At 38.8% G+C, this 15821-nt stretch overlaps 1 long non-coding RNA gene across 1 annotated transcript in view; it reads left to right on the forward strand.

The window, feature by feature from the left end:
• The window catches only part of LOC121913555, a 61638-nt gene that overhangs the window by 2398 nt on the left and 43419 nt on the right, over positions 1–15821 (forward strand). The window contains exon 2 of the long non-coding RNA XR_006100322.1: positions 3654–3779. This is a non-coding gene — a long non-coding RNA (uncharacterized LOC121913555). The remainder of the gene's footprint in view (positions 1–3653; positions 3780–15821) is intronic.

Here is a 15821-nt window from a genome sequence, read left to right on the forward strand (position 1 = left end):
GTGAACTCATGAGGGCCCCCCACTAACAAGACAAATAGTTTACTCTTATAATGATTAACAAGAATTTTTTAGAAACACATTTGAGTCATGTTTGACTGCATTATTATCTCTTAGAGTGAACTGTTTTATAATTTCACATTAAATAATCAATTTTATCAGATAGTCCTTAATAGAACCCAAACAATTAATCAGTTAATAGATTAGTAGAAGGAGATGACAAGAAATAATCAGCAACTAATCTCCCTTAAAACCACAATGTTATGTTTTTGGGTTAAAGAAATGAGATATAACAAGATAATTAGTGAACTTAAGAGGTGCTGGTAGATGCATTTTTACCTTTTGGACAGAGCCAGGCTAGCTGTTTCCATTTGTTTGCAGTCTTTGTGCTAAGCTAAGCTAACCGGCTGCTGGATTTAACTTACCATACAAACATGAAAGTGGTATCAATTTTCTCATCAAACTCAGCAAGAAAGCAAAACAACGTATTTCCCAAAAAAGTGTAACTACTCCTTTTAAGTCATCTATTGAGCACAAATGTCAAACATCCATTGTTCCAGCTTCTCAGAAGTGAGGATTGTTTGCTTTTCTTTATTTTGAATAATTGTAAACTGAGTATTTTTGGGTAAGGCGCAGATGTTACCTTGGGCTCTGTGAAACTGTGATGGACATTTTATTGACCAATTTCTTTTTTCTTTTTATTTATTTATTGATTGACAGGATTATCAGTTATGGAAATCATTGTTTATTGTTTTTAGGATGATCTGTGATATGAAAAATACTAGAGCTGCAAAGATTGATTGATTGATCGATTAGTCAAATCATTGTTCTTAATTTTTTAAGAAAAAAAAAGTGAAAATTCTCTGATTCCAGTCTCTGAAATGAATTTTTTATGGTTTCTTTAGTAAATTGAACATCTCTGGGTTGGTCAGGACAAAACAAGACATTTGAGGACATCACATTGGGCTTTTGGAAACAGTAATTAACAATTTTCACCATTTTCTGACATTTTATACACCCAACAATTAATTGACAATTAATTGATAATGAAAATAATTGCTAGTTGCAGCCCAGTGTTGCAGCCCCTGCAACACTGTACTATATAAAAGGAGATCAAATGGGGGTCCATGGTCTAACATGCAGCTATAGAAGAGGTTCAGTTTTAGCTTGGCTTTCATTGTAGCTAAAGTTTCTCCAGTCTCTACCTCATGTCTTCCTGTATGTTTGTCAGTTTGTCCGCCAACCTGTCTGTCTTTGACCATCATGCCTGGTGGGGACTCGGGGGGGGTCAAACCTGTTAACCTTTCCACTGAAGAACACATCATCAGGGGGGGTCGATGTGCTGTTCGCTACACCTTTAGGCACACAAACAGACACCCTGATCCCACAGGCAGAACGTAGCTTTCATCACCGAGCAAACATTTGATCCGGCAGGGGATCAGCGCACTAACCCTCATCCCCCATTAGCTCGACGTGTTTCACTCCATTGCTTGTTTTTTACCGTTTACAGATTGAACAGATGCAATAGAGCTGATGGCAACACGTATAAACAGCTATAACCCATCACCGAGCAGCTTCAAAAGAAACATTCACGGTGGCGACTTCATTGTAGAAAAAGAGTAAGACATTAGCTGTGTATTTAGGGTGTGATGGGATTTATAGGACCAGAAAATTAAGCCTTTCAGCCCCTGTTTTGGGATTTCAGGACAACTTGTTTGTTGTTGGAGCGCAGCCTGTGGTGTTAACCCATGACCCTGCTGCCCCTTGACCCTGAGGGGGACAGCTCCATCCACGCGTCAGGGAGAAGGGCTGTCACAACGGAAACATCCAGCACACAGGGAGGACTGCTGGGGAGGGGCCGATGGCGAGGCAGGGACAATTAGAGCGGTGTGGCTAACGCAAGATCAAAAACACCGCGCGAGTTAAGAATGTCAGGCTACCGGATACATAATCTGTCTGCAGGAAAAGTGTGAATAGATGCCACAGGCGGAAGAGGAGAGTGCGGATTAAGAGCTTGGCTTCTTGGACCAACTGATTTGTGCAGTGAGCAAGTTAAATGACAGATTAAACTTGCAGTGTTATTAGTAGTAAAGATACTCAAACATCAGTGGGTCAGGTGCTGGATACAAAAACCTTTCAATGTTTACAACTGCAGAAAAGCAATCCTTCATTTTTACACTAAAATCTTGAATCAACTTAGAACTAAGAAACAACATAATAAGCATCAGTTTTGTTAGTTTGTCTGCAGTGATGTACCATAAAGACACATATGCACATTTTCATTATTGCTTAATCTATTGGCTATATATTTGATGAATTGATTTAATCTGTAAAATGTCGGAACATTGTCAAAAATACCCATTGCAGTTTTTCACAGTCAAAGGTAGCATCTTCAAAGACCAAAGCCTGACAATTTACAACAATTTCAAACAAACAAAAAGCAGGAAGTCGTTTTGCGAAGCTGAAACCAGCAATTGTTTTTCAGTTTTGCTTGATAACTGATCCAAATTATGAACTGTTATTTCCCAAGTTCCAATCCAAATGAATCTGTTACTATTAAACAATATTTGTTAGTACAAACACCCTGAGCTTTCTAATATCAATGAATACACAAAATGTCTGGAGATAAAAACATGCGCAGTATATATAAAATTTCTCATTTGAAGTTATGATAAAGCCATAAAAATAGTGTATCAGATGTAATATTTTAGGTCTGCAACATTATTTTCATGATTTATCTGTTAATTATTTTGGCAATTAGCTAGTTGATAATAACTTGATAATGTCAGAAAATACAGACATGCTCATTTACACTCTGCTAGAGCCCAAAGTGACTTCTTCATGTTGCTTGTTTTTGCCAACCAATGGTCCAATATGCACATTTTTTCCATTTACAGTCATATAAACATGAGAAAAGCAGCAAATCTTCATGTTTGAAAAGCTGGAACTGACAATATTGTCGTTTTTGCTTGATAGATCACTTATATGATCAGTCGATTATCAACATTTTTATAAATCCAGTTATGTAAATTGTGTGTATTCAGTTGGCTATGTTGTCCCAGCAAAGTTAAAATCCAAGTAACGGTTTATTGTTTGTTATTCTAAGGTCTCAGGCTTTCAAAAGAGGCTGAATATTAAAAAATAGAATAAAATCATGCACAATGATGCACTGGAGCAGATTTAAAAATGGTGTCTTGGAAGGAATATTTTACTCCAAATGTACCAAAATGATCAAGACAAGAGATGCTTATTTTACCTTTTATACCACTGGAGTCCTGCCCTTTTCAACTGTTTTGAGGAAACATTGCAGGTTCAGTGTTTATTTTGAGCACATGCCTACAGACTCCATATCACTTCACCTCACTTTAACAGCAACGTGACCATTGTTTTCAGCACAGCATGAAAAAAACACTCAGCATCAGTGGCACAACCTATATGGGACATTGTCTTACAGTTTGGAAAGAATGTTAAATCCAAAGCTCAACCCAACATTGTGGTTTGAGTGGTCAAGGTTCCTACATCTATTTTGCAGTTTATTTTATCTGGAACTCGTCATCCATCAGATTTTAAGGGCTCAGAGAATTTATCACTGTTTTTGCTGATAGCTGCCTTCCATTGTGGTCATAAGTTCCATATTTGTCATCTTATTTTTTCAGGTGACATGTTTTGCCATCCACCTTGCTGAATTGCCCAAACGTTTGCACCCATGGGCTGAATAACTGCTGAGGGCGGTTTTTATTCATGTCTGCGAGACCTTCAGGCTGTCAGAGGAGAATGTAGAGGTGGGTGACCGCAAACATCCGTGTGCCAAAGCGGTGCCACGCATGCATCAAACAGGGTCACATTATCTTCAAAGCCTGTCGCCTCCAACATGTGATACGACTCAGACCTAAAAAAAAAAAAAAAAAAAAACGGCAGACATCTTGCATTCCTCAGCCCATTCCACAAAGTACAATAACTTCCTAGAATTCTTAGACCCTCGACGGCGGAGCCAGGGCACATCCTGTTGTCCTCGCAGCACTTCCTGCTCATGCAGCTCAATCAGTCTTCCTCGTTGCCATGGCCACTGGAAAACACTGTGCTCATGCTTAATAGGCACACTAACAGGTAAACGCTTGGATGATCGTAGAGCGATGAGTGAGAGATCTGGCAAGAGTCTCACAGTGAAATGCTGGCATCAGTTGGCTGTGTTTGTGCACTTTCAAGACCTCCATCTAAAGTCTAAGTAAGGTGCATATTGGCATGATAACAAAGCTTCGGAGCACTAATAGTGGTTCTGGTTGGTTTTCAGCCTCTTGGCATCCAGTTTTTGTTTTCTTTAAGGCTGCTAAATCATCTTATTCTACAATGTCTGACAATATCATGTATATATTCTGTATCAGCCTTCATTTAGGATATGTGATGTTTACACTGAGTGAAATATTCAAACCCAAAACTTCATGTTTTTATAACAGTTCCATCAAATGGAAATATTCTGGATGTCGTGTGCATCATTTTATTCACATTTCCCCAAAATCCAACCGGACATATTTAGTATTTTAGGGAACTACTTTAGGGAAGTAGAATTTTAAATTAAGTTTTACAGTGTTTCCCTGAACAGCATGAGTTTATAACGACTTCCTACCAGCAGGTGAACAGGGTTTAAGATGGTAAACTGGAAATTCAGGCAGAAAAGTCACAGTGTGGTACATATAAATACATGAAAGTCAGGTCTCACAACTTCATTTTAATGCACTGAAGCCACAATTCCATTTGAATTCACATTTATTCAAAAAATGCGATAACGCATATTTTGCTTGGTTTGATTTTGGGGTCACATGAGGCGCAGTGGCCAGGATGCATCATTCGACACCTGTAGCAAACATCAGACACGTCATACAGACAGAAGAAGTAGTCTGTCATGGTACAGGAGCAGGGATGTGGCGATTCAGGCAGCAAATGTCATAAAACTGCTGCTTCTCTTGAGAGTTGACATATTTTGACCTGTTGGCATTTGTCGACCTGCAGTGACAAAAAGGCTGCAGATGTGCAGCGTCACATATAAAACAATGGGTGCAGGTGTTCCGATGTGCGTCATATCAAAATCCTGTTTGAGAAAGGATCTGTGCAGCCTGATTTTCAAAATTTAATGTATAATTTTCAGTAGTCTTGAGCACGTAAATGTGTATAGTGTGACTATGCATACTGTATACTTCTATATATGTGTTGACTCATGTTCTGTAGTTTTATTTGTGCACTGGCTCTGTATATCCCTTCTGCAGAGTCTTTGGTTATGAAACGAACAGTGCAGGCTAGAGTGTGCATCGACCGAGAAAGTCCTTGTTTGGATGCTGAACTGAACTCGGGAGAGGAAAAATAAAATACTATGGCTCGCTCATTTTCATTAAATCTTGTTTTTTGACCTTGTATATTTGCTTTTTGGATGAGTGCTAAATTAAGTTTGGTTTGTTTCATAACCACATACTTGCTGCCAGCTCGGTGTTCATTTGTCAGCTTCCAGCACGGCAGTCCTGGCCAAACTTTCATGCTGCTTTGTCAGAGAGTGAAAGACGGAAAGCAAGCAGGCTCTCCTGGGTATATACTAACCCTGGAGGGATGCATTCAATTCTGCTTCCTGCACCGCTGCGTCTTTCCAAGAGTCCACAAGCCAGAGGAAGTCAGACTGGCAGCAGGCCCGTTTTAAAGAGATGTTAAAGAGGTCCAATGATTTGGACGTTTTTTCACAATGGAGAATAAGTGTTTTTTAAAGTCTGATTTAACTTATTTGGCTTATTTTTAACTGTCACTCCACGTGAACCCCACCTGCAACCTACCTGTAACTCAGCGCCAGCTTTGTAAGCAGAGGAGTGATGTTACAAACCCTCATACCCTGATGGGATAAGGATGAGCAGACACTTGGAATGGACAGAGATGGCAGACAGAGAGGTGGCAGCCCATGACATCATGCGTCAGGAAGGTGATACCGCCTCGCCTCTGTTAGGGAGTCGACCTGTTTGCCAGCAGACTGCACACCCCACCTCCATCTGCTGCTGGTAAACATGGTGGCTGACACCGCCTCTCTGTGTATTAGTGCAGGAATGTTCAGACTCTGTTTAGGTTTGTTTTTATCATCCAGACAGCTGGGATAGGATCTGGCTGGAATGAGCTCAAACTTTCCCTTTTACAGTGCTTTGGAATATTTTCCTCCCCTATGTTTTCCTAAATCATCCAGTTAATTGTTATATTGTGTCACGTTGCTGCTGACAGTTGAGTCAAAGAGATTTTGACATCCGGTGGCCAAAGCAGTAACGTGAAGGTAATGAGGGTATTCGTGACTGTACACTTTTCCTCACGATTCATCCCGTATCATGTCATGCTGAGGAGTTTTCACGCCTTTTGGATTAGGCGTATCAGATGGCATACCGGATGCATGCGTCTCGACAAGGATGCAGTTACCTTGAGGATATTCTTGAGATCAGGTTGTTTTCATGAAATACCCCTACACGACCGCTCCCAAACATACACAAACAACATTTTAATGCAGCAACAGGAATGTACGGACGTTATGTATTTTCTTTATGGGACATATTTAGGGTCTTGGGTAAAAAAAAAAAACTTAAACGGTACCCTGTCTTTCCTCCTCTTTACCTACGTCATCATGATGTATCAGTATCATATAAAGTTATGGAGGTAGACAATCATTGGAGGTGATCTCTTATCTTAGATGGTGCTGAAATCTCTTTGGCACTCCCAATCATATTGACTATGACGGTCTCTCAGACTGTGTCCAGGGCAGGTATGTATGAAGCCGCTCATCATTTTAGGTATGATGTAATTTTGCTCCTATTCTTAGAAAGTCCACGCTTAAACATTTGTGAGTGTTAAAACAGGTCAAACTTTGGATTTCTTTACTCGTTGAGGCGGTAAGCATGAGACTGTGGTAAGAGTGGTACTGTCTCAAGAATCTGGAGGGTGCTGTCCTTCTTGTTTATTTACTCTAACATAAGCTGCAATTGTTAGCATATCTGGCTAACTAGCTTACTACCTACAGTAGTAACTGAGCGTTACTTCCAAGAGTTAGGAGCATTTAAATGGGCAATAATGTGCTTTTTGTGATTTTATGTCATTTATACACTGTTACAATGTCAGATGTCTATGTTAAACATGGTCAAAGTTCCAAAGCTTGAGGTAAATATATGTAAAATGTTCCCTTAAAGTGAAAGCCAGGTCTTCAGCCTGCTCTGAATGTATTGTTTGCAAAGTTACTTCTACTTCCTCATCGAACTGACATCACGTTGTTCGCACATGTCCACAAACAGCCGTATGTTACGTAGTTTTTGTTGCTAAGGTTGTTCCACGAGTTGTTCACGTTGTCCGCTCACATATTTCAAATCAGATTCGGGCTTGAACATGCACGGATGCATTTGAGAACATTTTAAGTAAAGAACAAGAAAAGGACGTGACATCTGACTAATATTGTTTGGTTATGTAGCCTCTGGAGCCAGCAGAAGTCAGCTGTGATGCAGCTTCCAGAAGCTAACCGATCAGAACAGAGCGTGCTCATCAGGAGCAGGGCCTTAAAGTGACCGGAGCTAAAAGAGTTTCAGTAGGAGGCTTAATTGATGGGCTGCATAATGTGCCAGTCTAAGATAAATAAGGATTTTTTTTAAAACCGTAAATCATGCAAAGATATTCCAGTGATATAAGAATATAAATGTAGACCTGGAAACGTGCATGATAGGTCCCCTGTAATAAAGTAACTATATAACTTTGTGGGGTTACAGGCTACGTTTAAAAAAAATCCCTGTTCACAACTGGTTTGCTATTGGCTGATCAGATGCTTGAGGGAGGGCATTTTGGGCAGACATAACTGTAGTCCTTATTTTTTAAGACTTAGAAGTCACTGCAGCACTTACTGTAAGGATCAGATGCTAAAAGTTACTTTAATCTTCATTTCTTCATTCCTACTTTTTACTAAGATTTTTTTTTTTTCCTATAAGTCAAAGTTTAGGCTCATTTTCAGGACCGTTTCTTAGAAGCATTATGCATACCAGCCACGATGGAAGACATTTCTGGCATGCAACCATTGTAGTCAGAAGTATAATTGCCTTCAGTTTCAGCAATTAGACATGACTCAAACAGCTGTAAAATTAGATGGTATTATGTCAGAAGAACACACAGATCTGAACACCAGGTTCCAGTCTGCGAATCTTAACATTTGACATGTTGAAACACGTGAAATCTATGAATGTTTTCAATTCTGCCGTCATTCTTTAAATGTGCTCCACTCTGAACTGAGCGACACCGTTTATTGGCTTCTAACATGATCAACGAAATCCTCTTTAAGCCTCGTCCCCTCAGCTCTGCACGCTCATCAAACTTCACTCAAATATGTTATGATCTTCTAACTGCTTTCCCCAACAGGGCAGCATGTATGGAATGCTGCTTAATGTCAGCTCGCTGTCAGTCCGACTTAACGCGAGCCACCCTGTAACACTGCGAATATGTTAAACCCCGTGATGTCATGGCGTGAGAGCCGGGAAAGAGAAACTGCCGGCACGCGATGTTATTAATAGTGTGATGTGCTTGTGCGCGTGTGAAGTGTGTGTGTGTGTGTGTGTATGTGTATGTGTGGGTGTGTGTGTCTGCAGGGAAAACCTGAGGAACAGACATTGCGTGGGACAGATTGGTCTAATCAGAACCCCCAAAGGTATTTTATCAGAAGTACAGATGTGAAGATTAAGAAGCATATGTAGGAACTCTTAATGAAATCTTCACTTGTTAAACTCAGTGTGCTGTAAGTGGACATCCATGACTGTATGGTCTATATACTATACTGCTAAAACACACAAACAATAACATTTTTTTAAATTTGACCAAAATAAAACACCATTGTTAAAAGAGACATATTATGCTTTGTCATTTATACACTGTTGATGTCCGAGGTCCATGTTAAACATGGTTGAAGGTCCAAAACTGGAGGTGAACGTATGTAAAAATGCTCCCTGTAAGACAAAAGCCCAGGTTTCAGCCTGCTCTGGATGCTTTGTTTGTTTTTTTACTTTCCCGGAGAGTAAAACATCATGTTAAGTAAGAAGTTTTTTTAACTGTAAGTCATGCAACAGGTATTCCAGTAGAGCCCAAGAATAAAAATATGGACCTGGAAATGTACCTAATATGTCCCCTTAAAGGTTGTTACTTTTCTGATTACCAAAGGATCTTGGGCAAACCTTCCCAGCTGTTCTTGAGCCCTTTACCAGGACGCTAATGTAACCTCAGTGAAGTACTTTTCTCATTAAGTCTTACAGACTCTGAGCTTGAAATTACACTTGAGTCTCAATCAATATTCACATGACTACACATATTATCAGAGTTTTGAATCGGAAAGTGTGCATAGTCTCTTGGCCAACATCAAGATTACGTGTTGACATAGAGTACCAGATGAGATTGTTTCTCATAACAGATGCTTGTCAGGTGATAACTTTGATGAAGATGGCTCTGCCACTTATTGTGAGCTTTGTTTAAATTGATTTTACATGAACTATATGTGCGTTGTGTCCCAAATGTCAAACATGCTCGTAAATATCCCTCAGATCAAAGAGAACAGGGATGCACGTGGTCCCAAATTCTAATCGAGGTCTGAAAGGTTTATCAGTGAGCAGCAGGACAGTGAACTCATCACCCAGGACATGTTGGCATTTTAAGTCAGTTTCATAAATTTTTACTATTTTTACTAATATTTTTCTATTATGTAGTGTATAATTAAATAGGGCTATGAAAAGGTAAAGGTAATCTGCCATCAGAAATTAGATTAGACATTTAATTCTCTGTAATTAACTAAATTCTCAACACTAATCAAAAAACACATTTCAATTTAACAGTTTTATTTAGATGCGTTTTGGGTTTTAGGCATTTTATCGAATTTGAGTCATTTAAAATCATTTATCAGTTATATTTAGGCTCAGTTTTCATTCATTTTTAAATAACCAAAGTCAAAATATCGACACTCAGAGATCTAAAACATTAATTGTGGCAGACAGATTACACATTTGTTATTCCAGTAAATGGCTACTTGCGTGTTTAGCACATTGGTCTTTGCCATAATAGAAAATGAAAGATTTATTTCACTTAAATGCAGCCAGCTATCAGAGCCCATCCCTAATTACTTATATAACCCAGTAATTTGAAGGAGGATCCAAAGTCATTAAAAGGCTTCTTCTCACATGTCCTCATAACTTGTTATTGTCTTTTAGTTTCATACTTGCTTGTTTCTCCACTGAACATATACTTTTTTTTTTTTTTTTTTTTGGAGTTTCTGTCAACAGTGTCTGACATGAGTTTATAAAATCACTTTTTACTCTCATAGAAGTTTTCATGAATGTTTACTGTAAAGCAAACTGACACACATAAGGGTGCCTGGTGTGGCATGTAATGCATGCGGTATTGCAGTGAATAATAATAATGATGTAATAATGCAGCAAGTCTGTGCACCTTCAACCTAAAGATGAGTGACAAATTTAAGGAAAAAACAACATGAAGTCTCTGAACTCTACTGGAGGGATGAACGGCATTGTTCCAATAACCATCATTCTTTAATTTGGTTTTGATGTATTGTGATTATGTTTTGAAGGCTGTAGCACACAGACTACTCAGACTCATCAAATCACTCAGTGATCACTCGTGCTCCAGTTATGGGGGGGCGATATAATCCCGGAAGAAACCACTACCATCAGAATAGTTGTGCACAATGCACATCAATGCATAACACAACCACTGGACACCTTCTCTGTAGTCATGCATCCAGGCATGTATGGAAGCACATGCGTTAGTCGTGCTTCTCCATTAGATTTTCTACCCCGTTTGTATTTGTGTTATGCACCATGAAAACTACATTATTGCTTTGAAGTTTAACTTAATCAAGTGATGTTTGAGCTAACTTTAGAGCTAACTGTTCAATCGCACGTGAACTTGAGTTATGTGGACTTAAAGGAGCACTACCGATTTAGCATTCACAATGGAAGGTTTAAAAAAAAGATGACAATTGATGCAGCAGAATCAGAGAATATCATCTTTTTTATTCAGTGCCCACAATGCATCTCGACCACAGACCGTTCAGTTGGACACTCGAGTATGGTAAGCTAGTAGTTGCTAATGTTGCCTCGAGCCGCTAGCTTCAAGCAGAGATGAAGAGCGGGCTACAGAGGTCTGGTAACCTCACTTCTTTCTAGCTCCATACCAACCAGTAGTCATCAACCCCAGCTGACACTGATTCAAGACATCGCTTGAGGCAATTTATCAGACTTTGCGCAGCTCCCTCAGGAGCCACAAAAGGCGTATACTTTTTTCACATATGCAGTAGTACTCCACAACATCCGTAAACAGACTTTGATGTGTAAAAATTGGTGTAGTTCTCCCTTTAAAACTTGACTTGGTGTCTTTGATTTGAACATTAAAGACTGAACTTGTACTGAAGATTTGGTGACTCAGCTACAACACTTAGAGGGAGTGTTTTGTTGTGAAAGCCTTTTCGCCCATAGCAACATTTTTTTATCAAATGAGAAATACAGTAAAACTCAGATCAAAGTCAGTATAACTGCAAACCTCCAACATAACTGAACCTGTCTGCCTTTCATAATAACCTGGCGCACTTCCTTGTCCTTAATGCAGAGTCCATAATGAGGAGGAACACATGTGCGTGTTCCAGTTTAACCTGAATAACAAGCAAACAGCAAACACCAGCACAGCCAAAGGGGAAAGTAGTTTAGATGGTCATTGTTGTTTGTTTGAACTCTGTTACTCTGAATCACCGTGTTGCTGAGCAGCTCTCTCTCGCTCTCTTTGTTATGTTTTACCGAAATTCTTCAGAAACCCTTGATTTGAAGCCCACCATCTTTTCACTTCCCCTGAACGCATTTGTTGTTTTGACTGTTTGGGAACTCCTCATGAGGAGTGGTAAGAATGTGGCTTTGGCTCGTATGCCTCAGGGTACCCATAGTTCAGAGAGATTTCTGCCACACTTTTGTGTTTTTATATCACCATGGGTTTAGAATCTAGGCCACGATGCTCAAAATTAATTGGAATTACTTATTAATTGAATATTAAATTAATTAAGTTGTTGACTGACATTGTTTAGCACAAAAGTATGCATCTCTTGAATTTTTGCAAACATTTTTATGGTTATGTTAAAGGAATAGTTTGACATTTTGGGACATTTTCTTGCTGAGAGTTAGATGAGAAGATCAATACCGCTCTCATGTCTGTGCGCTGCAGAAGGATATGTAGCTGAAGCCAGGAGGCAATTAGCCAAGCATAACATAAAAATTGGCATAAGGACTAAACAGCTACCCCGACTCTCTCTAAAGTTCAAGACCCACCAACACCTCTAAAGCTTTTTTTAATCTTGTGCTGCAACGATTAGTCAATTAATCAACTAATCAATTAGTCAACTGACTGAAACTCAATCACCAACTGTTTTGATAATTGAATAATTGTCATTTTTTAAGCAAATATGCCAATATATTTAGCTTCTCAGATGTGATGATTTAATTATTTTCTTCATCATACATGATAGAAACTGAATATCTTTGAGTTTTGGACTGTTGTTTTGACATTTAAAGACTGTGAAATAATAAGAGGTGTTTATTAATCATATTATCATTAATACAAATTAATCAAAAGTTGCAGTCCTATTTTAATCCACAAACAGAAATCTAAAAATGACCAGTGGTGATTTTACAGGGTGACGAACGGTCTGCTGCAGTGTTACAACATGTTAAGATAATACTGGTAATACATAATTACTGGATTTCCTCAGGAAAAAATGCAAATAACTTCTGCTGCAATGAACACTACAAGGATGAGGATTGTGTAATAAAGTGACTGTTTATGTAGATTTCTAACTCAAAGAGTGCTTTTGTTGACAACACCTCATGCATTTGCAACCACTCTCCACCTTGACCACCTCCCTATGAGTTGTGTGTGGTAGATAAACGTTTCTATATTGGAAAACACTTTGCCAGTGAACATAATCCAGGGAGCAATTATATTTCCCTCAAAATGTGTGTTGCAAAACTCTTTAGTAGTATGTAAATGTAATTTCTAGGAGACAGGATTTAATCCATATCTCCACAATTTTATGTAGGCCATACATCTCAAATTCAGCTGAAATTATATTTTAATTTATGTTTACGTTCCAATTTTAGCATTTGCCAGATATACCTGCTGTATCCTCCTTTTCTTTGGTGTTATTTTTGTAAGCCTGCATCATGAGGAGGCTTTTATGCAAGAGCTGTTATCTATATTTAAAATGATTAATCTAAGTTTGTAATGATTAAAAGACCTTGAAATGCAAGTCAGTGCAAACCACAGGTTTGTTTATGGACAAGTATACCCTTCGGAGGAGCACATTCATTTAGCGTTTTGTAATCACAGCGTGTGGTGTCTACATTCAGCACTGCAGTTTGTCAGCAGGAGCACGCACACACAACATGCCAACTTGTATTATAGGTTAAACAACACATTAAACAAATTCAACCTGACCTCGCTTTACTGCAAAAAAAAGTCTCAATTAGAATTACATAACACGGTGGAAGGTCTTTTCCTCGGGCAACCTCTGTTCACTGATGATAAAGGCAGATAAGCGTGTTTGTTTTTGAGATACTGGTTAGTAATTTCATAATATTTTCACTTTAAGAGACCAACAGCCAAGACGTTTGACATTAATTGGTAGTTGCCCGGGAATCTTGTCCAAAACATCGGACAGATAATCACAGTCAATCAGCGTGCAGACACAGGAAATGGAAACTGGCGTGGCAGAGTTTATTATTTCACCTTTACATTCATGGCGACGTCCTGCTGAGTTTATGGTTTGTGAGGGCATAGAGGAGTACACATGAGGATTTAAAGCGAGCGGCATTCCTGAAGTTGTTGTCATTCTATGTTTTCCATGACATCAGAGCTGTCTGAAAGGCATAAAGGGGAGAAAATCGCTGTCAATTACTGAGACAAACACATGTCACCATCAGCGCTGACGTTGTCTGTTTAAGAAAAAGAAGTCATTCCATGATGCACTCAGAACGGTTGTCAGAGGTTGACGTTTTGATGCGTCATGTACGGAACGTTTTGGGTTTGTCCTCTCAGATTCCAAGCAGTGTTTTGTCTTGAATAGTAGTAGAATATTACCAGCATTATTCATTACTGGAACTTTTTATGAGGCAGCTTAAACAGCCTCAGGTCCTCATTCAGCGTGGCTCTTATCTGCAGCGCTGCAGGAGCCACTCTGTGGTTCCTGTTATTGCGATCCCGCGTTGTGCAGGCAGATACTTGCACCCACTTTGGCTGCAGCCGAGCTCTCGCCTTTTCCACCGCCTGACAATTCAGATTGTGTAAACCTCGATGGCAGAAAATAAGGATTGTTTGTTATTACAATGCCAGTCCACAGTGGCTTGAGCGTGCGTTGTTTTGACTCTGAGAACAATCAACTGTTGCAATAAAAGAGCCTCCCTCCCCTCCCCGCACAGCTCACCACCTCCCGTCTAACCCCCTTCCCTTCCCGGTTTATTTACAGCAAGGATTCCTCTAAAAATGTCAGATCCTCATTCTTTACTTTTACTGGAACAACGGAAACACCTCTACCTTTACTATTATGTGGAATAGACAAAGAAAGAATTTCCTGTGTTGACAGCTGTCAACCAGTAGGTCTGATTTAATTTGATATCGATTTAATGAGGTGTTACACAAGAATGAAATGAGGGAAATAAAAAACACAATAGTATGTTGCATATGAATGTAAAATGAACGTCCTGTCAATTTGTTTTATAAGAACAATGCAGACTGGACTTTTAACAAGTACATATATATCCAATGTAACTGTGATCGATACTTAACCCACATTTAGTGCATTGAAGTGTCCTGTTTTATCTATTTTAACTTGTAACCACAGGAAATCTTCCTTAATTAACCGTTTGCCAAGTCCTCCCAACTTTGTTACTGTCGCTACACTTGCCAAATTTTGCGTTCTACCACAGCACATATACGCAATTTAAAATGATAATGGTGTAATATTTATTATTGAAACAGCAAGCAGACAACAGAAGGCTTCTTATTTCTTCTTCTCCTTCATTTCTAACTGATTTAGTGCTCTTCATCTAGCCAAATAATATTAACTTTGTGAGGTGGTTGAAAGCCATAGCAGTATCTGCAGTCATTCCCTATTTACTTTATTGTGCTCTAAATTTACTGTCCGCCATTTTTTTGTGTGTAAAATTTGTGGTCTATGTAGAATCCCTAAAAAATGTGTAGTTTCCACTTTCTGTAACAATCCCACAATGCAATATGTCACATTTAATAGATGAATGAAGAAGAATTACAGTCATGTGATAGACCACCTGTCAGTGATGATTCATTAGTGTCTGGAATCTCAGTTTACTGCTCACTACAGAGTAAACTACTTAGTGTTTATTAAATAGAGAGCAGTTAATAAATAAACAAAGGAGTAATTTCAGACACACCCAAAGAAGGAAATTCCTGTTCTGTTGTGTTGCCGTCCACATGCAGGTCTGAATTAATTTGATAATGATTTAAAGATACTGACTATAAAACATTTACTTCAAATATGGAGGTAAAACCAACTGTTTTGTAAAATAGCAAAGTTTGAACTTTAGTGACGTTATCATGCATCATCATCACTACATGAAGCCACATGTCTGGAGTTATTTATGTTTCATTTCTGAGCACGTAATTGGACATTTTTAACACATAAAAATGTTTATTGCAAGCATGTGAAATATATTTTGTAAAGGAATTATAATCACACAAAGAAGGAAACCTCTCTCTTAACTCAATTC

The sequence above is a fragment of the Thunnus maccoyii genome, chromosome 15 (assembly GCF_910596095.1).
Source record: "Thunnus maccoyii chromosome 15, fThuMac1.1, whole genome shotgun sequence".
Taxonomy (NCBI): domain Eukaryota; kingdom Metazoa; phylum Chordata; class Actinopteri; order Scombriformes; family Scombridae; genus Thunnus; species Thunnus maccoyii.